We start from the raw sequence: 12,131 nt of genomic DNA, 5'->3' as shown, positions 1-12,131 counted from the left end.
CCGAATCGTCAGTTACCCCTGTATGTTTAATTCCCAGTCTTGGCCACCCTGCAACCATGTTTCTGTAATGGCCACCAAATCATACCCATTTGTTATGATTTGTGCCGTCAACTCATTTACTTTATTTCGAATGCTGCGTGCATTTAGGTAGAGTGTTTTAATGCTAGTTTTTAAAGCATGATTTTTAGTTTTGACCCCTCCTGCAGCCCCTTTATATTCATGGCCCTTTTTGTTTTTTGCCTTGCGTTTCTCTGCCCTCCACTTTTACTCATCTCTTTTCTGTCTTTTGCTTTTGTTTCCTTTTTGTTTGCCTATTTCTCCCTGCATTGGTTCCCATCCCCCTGCCATGCTGAGGGAAGAACCAGTCCAGGATGAATGATGTAAGATGTAAGGTTGGACAAGTATTCTGGAGTTGTGCGTTGTGCTTGATTTACCTTGGTGGTAGGGGAAACTTTATGGAAACTTTCCACGGAAGACTAAATGGGTTGGATAGAGCTGATTATAGAACAGCTTGTGCACAGTCTGCTGCAAGGTGTGACAATGAGACTGTGAACACAAACTTTGCACTGTCACCGATCAATTACTGTATTCATTGTTGACTTCACATATTTGAGCAGTTTATATAGCAAAGTACCTGCAAAACCCTTTGACTGATTTTTCCAAACTGTGGGAGCTCTCTTGAGAGAGCTTTTTTATTATCGGAACAGAAATCCTATAGAAAATCTTCCTGAACTCACGATTCACCAGCCAAGTGACATACACATGATTTAAAAGTATAACTATGCACATGCTCTGTTTTTCCTTCAGTGGCATATATTACCTGCATTATTTACCAAGTATAAATACCATCTCTATTGTCAGCATATGGCAAACCATTAATCCTTCCATGACCTCATTCTTTTTTAAAGACAGAAAAAAAGAATAACAGGGTTCCTTAATCAGCCGTTCCTTGCCATTAAAAACATTCAAACCTAAATCATTTGAGCAATCTACTCCACTACACTCAGTTTGAATAGTTTGGGAATGCTTAATTCTGTTCTCTTTTCAATTACAGAGTCTCCTTCAGAATCATAAAAAAATCAGTGCTAATCAACGTCTGGTTGAGAGCCACAATCCCAACCAATGACCTGCTCTCACAAATCCACCATAAGGCAACTCCGTGTGCTTGTCTTTAATAATAGCTTATGCTCTGTTTATAAATACTAGAGAAGAAAATACCAACAGGAATCCAAAAGCATCAAGCCATGATTACAAGCAGTTTTAAATTTGGAAGTAGAGTCAGTACTCCGAGTATCTTTAACTGCTTTTCTGAACTAGATTGTCAACATTTGCAAAGGCCAGGTATGTGCAGGATCAAACTCATTCGTGATAGCCTCACCCCTCCCTATCTCTGTTACCTTTTTTAGTCTCACAACCCCATAAGATATCTGCACTCCTCAAATTCTGCACTCTTGAACATCCCACATTATAACTGCTCAACCATTGGTGGCCGTGCCTTCAGCTGCTTGGGCCTTATGCTCTGAAACTCCCTCCCTAAACCTCTCCGTCTCTCTACCTCTCTTTCCTCCTTTAAGACGTTCCTTAAAACCTACCTCTTTAACTAAGCTTTTGGTCATCTGCCTTAATTACTTCTTTTGTGGCTCGGTATCATATTTATGTTTTATCTTGTTACACTGCTGTGAAGCGCCTTGTGACGTTTTACTGCGTTTAAGGCGCTACACAAATACAAGTTATTATTATTATTGTGCCCATATCCTAGAATTGAATAATCTGCCAGCACTTACTGACTAGGCACATTCATAAAGAACATCTTTGTCTTCTTTGTCAGTAATGTACCTGGAAACAGTACCCATGGAACAGCACCAAAGCATGAATCCCCATTGTTTTAGGATGGAAGAGGCAACATTTTGAGAGAAAAAAATGAAATTATACATTTGGATTAGACAGATTGTTTTTTTCTTTTTACATATTGGGTGTCATGACAACAAAATACAACCAGAGACAATTATGGTGAGGATAGTTCATAAAATGTAGCCTGGTGGGTGCTTGGAATACAAAAATAAATGACCTCGTGTTTCTATTAAAAGAGAACTGCTGGCATAAAAATACATTTGCTAAACATTATTTGTTGCTTGTATAATGACTAAAAATCACCTTAAAATGCAACCTTTGTACTACCCGAAACAAATGAATTTAGCCAAATCTTTATTTATAGAAACATAGAAATTTACAGTGCAAAAGGAGGCCATTTTGGCTCATCGTGTCCACACCGGCCGACAAAGAGCCGCACGGCCCTTGATCAGCAGCCCTGAAGGTTACATATAAACCAATGAACAATGACAGAAAGGCAAAGAGCACCCAGCCCAACCAGTCCGCCTCACACAACAGCGACACCCCTTATACTGAAACATTCTACACTCCCCCCCACCCCCCCGCAAACCGGAGCCATGTGATCTCCTTGGAGAGGCAAAAACCAGATAAAAACCCAGGCCAATTTAGGGAGAAAAAAAAATCAGGGAAAATTCCTCTCCAACCCAGCCAGGCAATCAAAACTAGTCCAGGAGATCATCCTGGCCGTATTCGATTCCCTGCAGTACTTACCATTAATACTGCGCCGGCCAACAAAAGGTCATCCAGTTTAATCCCAATTACCAGCTCTAGATCTGTAACCCTTCAAGTTAAAGCACTTTAAGTGCCCATCCAACCATCTCTTAAAAGTGGTGAAGGTTTCTGCATCCACCACTCTTCCAGGCAGTGAGTTCCAGATCTCCACAACCCTCTGCATAAAGAAGCCCCCCTCAAATCCCCTCAAACCTTCCACCACCCACCTTAAAACTATGCCCCCTCATAATAGACCCCTCCACCAATGGAAATAGGCCCTAACTATCCACTCTGCCCATGCCCCTCAATATTTTGTACACCTCAATGAGGTCTCCTCTCAACCTCCCAATGAGAACAAACCCAGCCTATCCAATCTGTCCTCATAACTGAGATTATCCATTCCAGGCAGCATCCTAGTAAATCTCCTCTGCACCCTCTCCAGTGCAATCACATCCTTCCTATAATAAGGCAACCAGAATGAACATAGAAACAGTATCTCTTTAAGTATTAAGGAGCTACATTTTATTTTTGGGTTTTTAGTTGTGTACATCTGTGTGAAGGTCAATTTTAAAATTAATTTTGATGACACAATGCAGGGGTTAGCATTATCAAATTAATATGATAGCCCTCCTTAAATTATATTTCCACTGTGTTTGTACTCTGATGATATTGGGCCCAAGTTTCGACCGACCCGTAGAAGGGCGCACCGCCGAGAGGACTGCCGACTTTCTAGCGCGCCTAATATTTACCTCAGTATTCTCCACAATGATCAGGCCTGCTTTGGACTCGGCGCAGCACAGCAGTGGCGGAGCTACAGCCCTGCGCCAAAAAGAGTGCCGGCAGCTACGCGCATGCGCAGTAGCTCCTGGCCCTCCCAGCGCTTCTTGTCTCTGGGCGACCCTATCCCTGGCCAAAGGATCGATGCGATGTTCGCCTCCCCTATCCTGGGCCAAGTGGCCTGCCACACAGGCCAGCCACTGCCTTCCCACGCTCCCTGAACAGTTCCCATGGCAACACGGCAGTATGGAGTGTGTACACAGGGAGATTTAGGCCACTTTGTTTGCAGTGCTAAGGAAATAATGTTGGCAGTCTGAATAATATACTCCAGTACATAAACTTAATTACTTTGAGCAAGCTTATATGACATATTTATCTTGCACTCTTTTCAGGAGGCAGGACCTTTTGTTCTTGGATTAGCAGTGCTACCAGAACTTACCCCTTTGATGTCTATGTATCTCATAGTATCAGCATTTTACACAATGACTCAGTATGCTGCAGTTGGTGAGGTGGGAACTTTTAATTTTTTATTTATTGATTTATTGATTGATTGATTAATTGATTGATTTATCATTTATTATTGATGATGGTTCTTTATTTTTAAAAGTGAAGTGTTTAATGCTTTGGAAAATCCTCTAACTTCCCTCCTCCATCCCCCAGCCCCGCCCCCCATCTCTGGCTACCTGCGCCTGTTTTCTAAAGTGTCCGCAAGGTTTTTCTGAGCATACTAAAGTGGACACTTACTCTGGCCTAAGTTAGTTTGGAGTAACTTTTTACTGTCTAAACTTGCTTAAATGGCCAAAACAGGCGTAAGTGGCTGGTAACGCCCCCTTCTGGAAAAAAAAATGTAACTAAAAAGAAACTGAACTAATTGACTGAAACTGGATGAAACTAAATGTGGAAAATTGTGATTTTTAGGATACTCAAAAAAAAAAACTCGATGCTCCAAAAAAAATAGGAACTTGGCCCCATAAGAACTATAGAGGAATGCCCCCACATAGTTGAGAAAACATACGGGACCATAACCTGACCAAGAGGTCAAAGGATTATAAATTATCACAATTCTCTAACAGAGTCAAAAAATAACGAAAAGGGCATTAAAGAAACAGCACAGTAAAAACAAACTTTTCTAATAAAGTTCTTATTCTGGAAACTAACACCTTAAACCCAACACTTTGGTTTAGGGGGCCAAAATCAAACCTTTTACTCAAAAATTCAAATGTAGCTTTTAAACATGATGATGGATGTAAACAGGAAACTATCTGAAATAGTATGCAGTTAGAAATGATTATTTTAAAATGCAAGCGATCCAAGCTGTTACTTGATCAACATTATAATCGAGCAGAGGATAGTAATAGGAACATAGACATATTAAATTGTAACTTAAAAGTAATATTTTCCTATTGTCTACTTATTACCGGAGGCAATTTTCTAACTACATTGAGCAAAAAAATTTAAGGGCAGATTCTATGAATCTATGCTCCCGGCATGGAGCTTGTGTGCCAAGAGCACATAGCAATAATTCGGGAGTGAAGGTCAGAAGGGCTTTCTGGCCATTAAAATAATGGATGGAAAATCCTGCATGGTCTGCTGACCTCGATGCTTAACTTCCTGAAATACGATCCTGGTGTGCAAAACTCAAATTTGTAATATCTATTCTAAAGATTACTAATGGTTCGGATAAATATGATTGCACCTGCCGGTTAGGTTTTGTCTACTTATGTCGAAAGTCTACCTAAAAGTAACAAATATGCATCAATACAGTCTTTTCTTCTAGCAGTTCCATAAATTATTGGGTCGGGTTATTTGACCTCACTGCTCACACCAACGGATACGACATCTGGCATCATGTTATATGACTACCCATTAATGCTGATGATTAGATAAACCTGAACCAGACACTAAGCTACTCTTTCACACTGACAGGCTGTGATACATTACAGCTTGGATGCTAGTATTTGCCTTTGCACTTCAGTACAAAGCCTTCAGTAATTGATTGCTCTTTAACCTTAGTGAAAGGCAATTCACACCTATTTAATGCATATTAAACCCAAGCTTGGCATCACCTAGCACTACTTGATTTACCTCATCTTCTGTCCTACTCTTTTCACCCTTGGCATGTTCTGCAATATCAGCCTTGGCCTCACACCTGGGTTTCTCTATTATAAAATAAACATAGTAGATTTGGATTTGTAAAATTGTTACTATAAAATACATGTGTTTGTGCATGTTTCACACATATTCTTCAGACTCATGTAGTAATAAGGGATGTTCTGTTGAAGAGTGCATTTTTTACCTGTCAACAACCATTGAGTTTTTTTTGGCAAAGTTTTGCCTAGAAATTGGAATAGGCCCAAAAAGTGGCACCGGCAGTGTGAAGCACTATGTGCCAGCACCCGTTCAAAGTGGTGCAGGCAGCTCGCAAAATTTGTGCTGTCTGCTCATTATAATGATTGCAGTGCTGATCTCAGTGCTAAATGCGCTGCTGATTGGCTTAGCACTGAGCAGGGGGGCCAATATTGGGTGCAGTCTACTGGCCAATAAGGTTTGGCCTAGGCTTTCTGCACAACTTAAAGGGGAGGTGCTTTGTTGCAGAAGCACCTCATTGTCATTGTGGAACGAGACATGCCCCAACAGCCAAGCGAGAGGGCGAGGAGATTGACTGATGTGGTACAAGAGGCCTTGGTCCTGGAGGTTCAAAAGCACCGTCAGGTCCTCTACCGCGGGGGGCAAGAGGCCTTCAAGGCAGAACAGCAGAAGGCTGTGGGAGGGGATCACTCGAGCCATCAGTGTGAAGAGTGTTGTCCCCAGGAACTGGATCCACTATTGCAAAAAGTTTAATGACCTCACATGAATGGGAAGATTGGGAAGTGGTGAGCAATGGGGATCTGGGGTTTCATTCATTGGAAGCAGAACCTGATGAGGTGCTCACAGACAGCCCGTCTGAAACAGGGATCTACTGCCTGCCTCCTGTTGCTTTGCTCTGTTTAGAGAGAAGACAATGAAGTCACTTCTCCTGGAGTGCAGAGCCTCTGTGATCTCCCGGATGCAGCGATGGATGGCGAACTGTGAGATGTTAGCTATGTCTCCTGCTCCAGATTGGAAGGATACAGTGGCGAAAACATTGAAGGCCACGGTGACCTTGAGGGCCACTGGTAGCACATCGCCCATCAACAAGACCTCGGGAGCCTCTTATCAACAAGAGCAGACATTGACAACGAGATTCAACACCACCTCCCTGTGCCAGTGCAGCCTTCGGCCGCCTGAGGAAAAGAGTGTTCGAAGACCAGGCCCTCAAATCTGCCACCAAGCTCATGGTCTACAGGGCTGTCGTAATACCCGTCCTCTTGTATGGCTCAGAGTCATGGATCATGCACAGTAGACACCTCAAGCCGCTGGAGAAATACCACCAACGATGTCTCTGCAAGATCCTGCAAATCCCCTGGGAGGACAGACGCACCAATGTTAGTATCCTCGACCAGGCCAACATCCCCAGCATCGAAGCACTGACCACACTTGATCAACTCTGCTGGGCAGGCCACATTGTTCGCATGCCAGACACGAGACTCCCAAAGCAAGTGCTCTACTCAGAAATCCTTCACGGCAAACGAGCCAAAGGTAGGCAGAGGAAACATTACAAGGACACCCTCAAAGCCTCCCTGATAAAGCGCAACGTCCCCACTGACACCTGGGTGTCCCTGTCCAAAGACCGCCCTAAGTGGAGGAAGTGCATCTGGGAGGGTGCTGAGCACCTCGAGTCTCATTGCCGAGAGCATGCAGAAATCAAGCGCAGGCAGCAGAAAAAGCATGCGGCAAACCACCCTCTTTTTTTTTTTCCCCTCAATTGGACTGTTCAGTCACCTAAGGACTCATTTTTAGAGTGGAGGCAAGTCTTCCTCGAATCCGAAGGACTGCCTATGATGGTGATAATACTCTGAGGCTACAGGTATGGTTGCAGGAGATGGCAGAATTCTGTGGCCACCTCCTTGGTGAAGCAGAGTCTCCTAATACACTGCTTTGGGCTTAAGTTCAGGTAGGAAAAGTGCTCTCGGAAGACTCTAGGTGGATAAGGCTTTCTGCTGAGAAATCTCATGCCATCACCACCCTCCTCCCTCTGTGAGTACCTTATCCTCTTCTTCACTGCCTCTGGTCCATTTCCCTGTCATACTCAAGCTTGAGGGGGACTGCAAGTAGAACCCCCATTACTGGGAGCAAGTGGTTTGAGCAGAACCCTTTATATGAGAAGTAAGGCCCACTCCACTTGTAGCAACACTTTCTGTCACCTCACCAACTTTAAATAACTGTACAGGCTCCAAACTTTGCACAAACTTACACAGAGCCAACAGAAATCAAAAAGCAAGCCGGCTGCAAGTTGTTGATAATGACTTTGAATAGCACTACTGGTGGTGGGCGGGAGGGGGAGTCCTTCCTGCTGCTGAATGCATGTTCAGCTGGTCATGATTTGGAGAGGATGTTACATGGAGCAACGATGTCCAAAATGGCAGATTGTGCGCCAGTTCACTGTTGCACACCCATTGACGTCACGATCTGTCTCATTTCCATATCTGCAATGACCACTGCCGCTGCGTGACACACTGGAAGCGGGTAGAAGCAAGACCTCAGCCACTTTTTCTTCGAAACCTGCCTTAAATGGCCGGCGCAAATGGGTCCAGTTTCCCGTCCTTTGTTTTTATTTTTGCAACAAATAAATGATTTTCCCATCAGTGTGTCTGTTCGGGACCCTGACACATGTGGTGAAATTTTACCTGCCCAACTGGAGGAGGCCTGATCCGGCTGGGTCTTTTGGAATTAGTCTAATTTTAATATTGTAGTTTAAACAAGTTTCAACACATATTGCACCTACTTGGAGCTTGACAGAAAGAGGAGAGGGAAAATATCACATGTTAGCAGTCCTTAAAGGGCAGCTAGTAAAGGATAATGGATACATTTAAAGGGATGTGGGCATGTAAAGGCACAGAGCACTGCAGAGCCCCAAGGAGAGTTGCCCAGGAGGAATGGATAGAGGTGAACAAGGCAGCAAGTATGAGCTCCACCACCCCAAGCATATAGATTGGGCAAACATGAATGGAAAATCCAGGCAGCAGTAATTTGCAATGCGAGCTCTGTTGGAAGATGCATCTTGGAAACAACATTATAGCATTAGTTACTTACCTGTCATTGTAGGGCTACCAGCACAGCTAGTGGTATGGACAAGATCGTACTTCACAGCAGCCTGTGTAACTGTGCAAGCATCCGGAGTAATAAGGTAACAGTGACTTGTCACAGAGCACTGCACTGCACTGCACTGTTTAGTTGCTAGGTAAATATATAGCACCTTTCATAGCCACTGAAGTACAAGGTGGAGTGGAGCACCTCTATGGAATGTTTGTTTGTATTATGAGCAAACAATGTACTGATGTTCATTTCTACAGGAATAAAATCAAAAAGCAGTAACGTTAGTTGAACTTATATTGAACGGTGGTTAGACCACACAGAGTACTGTTCTGTACAGTTCTGGTCATAAAAAGCAAACACAGCACTGGAGTTCATTTCTAGAGGGATAGAATTGAAAAGCAGAGAAGTTATGTTAAACTTGTATAGTACCTTGGTTAGATGACACTTGGAGTACTGTGAACAGTTCTGGTCTCCATATTACAAAAAGGATATAGAGGCACTGGTGAAGGTGCAAAAAAGATTTACAGGGATGATACTAGAACTGAGTTGTTATAACTATCAGAAAAGATTGAACATATTGCGGCTCATTTCACCAGAAAAGAGAAGATTGAATGGGGACCTGATAAAGATCTTTAAAATTATGAAGGGGTTCAATAGGGTAGATGTAGAGAAGATGTTTCCACTTGTGGAGGGATCCAAAATTAGGTACCATGAACATAAGATAGTCACAAAAAATTCAGTAAGTTCTTCAGTAGGAACTTCTTTGCTCAGAGAGTGGTTCAAATGTGGAACCTACCACCCTTACCCAGTATAAGAACATAAGAAATAGGAGCAGGAGTAGGCCATTTGACTCCTCGAGCCTGCTCCGCCATTCAATAAGATCATGGCTGATCTGATCCTGCCCTCAACTCCACTTCCCCGACCGCTCCCCATAACCCTTCACTCCCTTATTAAACAAAAATCTGTCTATCTCTACCTTAAATATATTCAAAGACCCAGCCTCCACAGCTCTCTGGGGTAGAGAATTCCAAAGATTTATGACCGTCTGAGAGAAGAAATTCCTCCTCATTTCTGTTTTAAATGGGCGGTGCCTTATTCTGAAACTATGCCCCCTAGTTCTAGATTCCCCCACAGGTGAAACATCCTATCTGCATCTACCCTGTCAAGTCCCCTCAGAATCTTACATGTTTCAATAAGATCACCACTCATTGGGCTCAATTTTGGCCAGGAGTTGCTCCATTTTTTGTACTTGGTTTTTCTGGCGTATCTTAAAAATCCCCATTTCCCCAATCAATTTGCACCAGCGTAACTGAGTTAGTTACGATTTTTTTAGGTTAGTTTTTTTTTCTCAAAAGGGGGCGTTACCAGCCACCTATACCAGTTCTGCCCTTAGGCAACTTTGGCCAGCTAATAGTTACTCCATTTATACTTAGGCCAGTGTATGTGGCCACTTCAGAAAACCCTTGTGGAGAGTTAAAGAAATCGGCACAGGTAGGTACATCGGAGGCCATTCGGCCTGGGCTAGGGGCGGGCGGGGAAGTGGAGAGCCCGGGAAGGCAGCAGGCCGGCCGGTGCGGGAGACCACTCGGCCTGGGCTAGGGGTGGGACAACGCACCGGGAGGCCACTCGGCCTGGGCTAGGGGCGGGACAACGCACCGGGAGGCCACTAGGCCTGGACTAGGGCAGGAGCGATTGAACTGGCTGGCATCGGAATTCAATGGAGAGGCTGCAGCAAGCAAATCAACAGAGAGGCTGGGGGCGGGAAGGGAAGGAGGATGGGAGCTGGCAAGCATCGGGGGCCACAGAGAGGGAGAGGCTGCAATTCAACGGAGAGGCTGGGGGGTGGGGAAGGAGAGAGGTCACAAGACTCAAGGGGTGGAGGAGAAAGAAGAAAGAGGTCACGACTCAAAGGGGGGAGGAGGAGGGAGAGAGAGGTAACAAGACTCAAGGGGTGGTATGTGGGGAGGAGAGGACAAAAGATCTTTGGGTGTGGTCCATCCATACAGACCTTGGGGGAAGAGAGAGAGAGAGAGAGAGAGAACTGCAAACCGCTCTTTGAAAGTTTAACTTTAAGTATGGGGGCAATACTGACAATGCCATACCTTTTGCAAGTGTTCTGCATCATTGTGCTATGTAGGAGACAATTGATTAGAGCTCATCACATCAGGAACATCAGAGCCCATAGGCTGGTGGGCAGGAGGCCATACCCACATCGGCAATTTTGAGTCAGGCATTCGTACCTGCACCTGAGTGATGCAGAATGTGTCAGAAGGCTGCGCTTCTGCAGAGAAGTTGTCCGTGAGATCTGTAAGTTGCTGACACCAGACCTACAGCCGAGAAGCGACAGGTGGGCTGCTTGGTCGGTTGAAGTGAAGGTTACAGCTGCACTTCCATTCTATACCTCCGGATCATTTCAAGCTACAACTGGAGATGTGTGCACCATCTGTCAACATGCAATACATTCACCAGGTCACGGCTGCACTGTATGCACGGAGGAATGACTTCATCAAGTTCCCAATAACCGCCCAAGCAATCCATGACAGGGCTGTGGGGTTCTTAAGGATTGCTGGCTTCCCAAAGGTATAGGGCTGCATTGATTGTACCCACATCATCTTGCGAGCACCTTTGGAGGATTCTGAGATGTACAGGAACAGAAAAAGCTCCCACTCCATTAATGTGCAGCTCGTGTATGACAACATGCATCGCATCATGTCAGTCGATGCAAGATATGCTGGCAGCATCCATCATGCGCGACAGTGTTATATCTGGCATGTTTGAGCAGCAGCCAGAAGGGCAGAGCTGGCTACTGGGAGACAAAGGGTTTGGCCTCGCCACCTGGCTCATGACGCCCCTACACGTAACCCGGACGGAAGCTGACCATCAATACAACATGTCGCACATGACAATGCGCAGCATCACAAGAGGACCATTGGCATCTTGAAACAGCGTTTCCGATGCCTGGACCATTCCGGAGGCTACTTGCAATACTCCCCTGAGATTGTCGGTCAGTTCACCGTTGTGTGCTGCATGCTGCCTAACTTAGCCATCATGAGGCAGCAGCAGCTGGTAGTGGAAGAAGACCCACCTGCGGTGAGAGTGGCTGATGATAATGATTTGGAAGATGCAGCTGACAAGCATGAGGAGGTGATGGAGGAGGATAATGACGAGGATGAGGAGGTGATGAAGGAGGATGATGACGAGGATGAGGAAACCATGTAAGTGCCTGAGGCCGGAGCACGACATTGGAGGAGGGTGGGCCATCGTGCTCCTTTAAGGATTGTTCGAGCCATGTGCCAGCAGTTCATCCGTGAACACTTTACTGATGTCTGAGGGCTCAGCGATAAATATTTCGCATGGACATGTTTATTTTTTGGAGCTGTTCCATAATGTTGTGTTGTGTTAATGGAACGTGATTCAGTTTTAATGTAAAATATATTTTATTCAAAAGTTTACAATGTACTTAACTTTCGTGTAATAAAATTATTCTTGTATCAAACTTTACTTTAACATGACTCTTTAAGATGACTTAAAAACTTTAAGATCACTTATGAACTTGTAAAGTTACAAAACTTACAAAA

This window comes from Pristiophorus japonicus, chromosome 2 (assembly GCF_044704955.1).
Source record: "Pristiophorus japonicus isolate sPriJap1 chromosome 2, sPriJap1.hap1, whole genome shotgun sequence".
Lineage (NCBI taxonomy): Eukaryota > Metazoa > Chordata > Chondrichthyes > Pristiophoridae > Pristiophorus > Pristiophorus japonicus.
Note: the sequence above shows the minus strand (reverse complement) of the source record.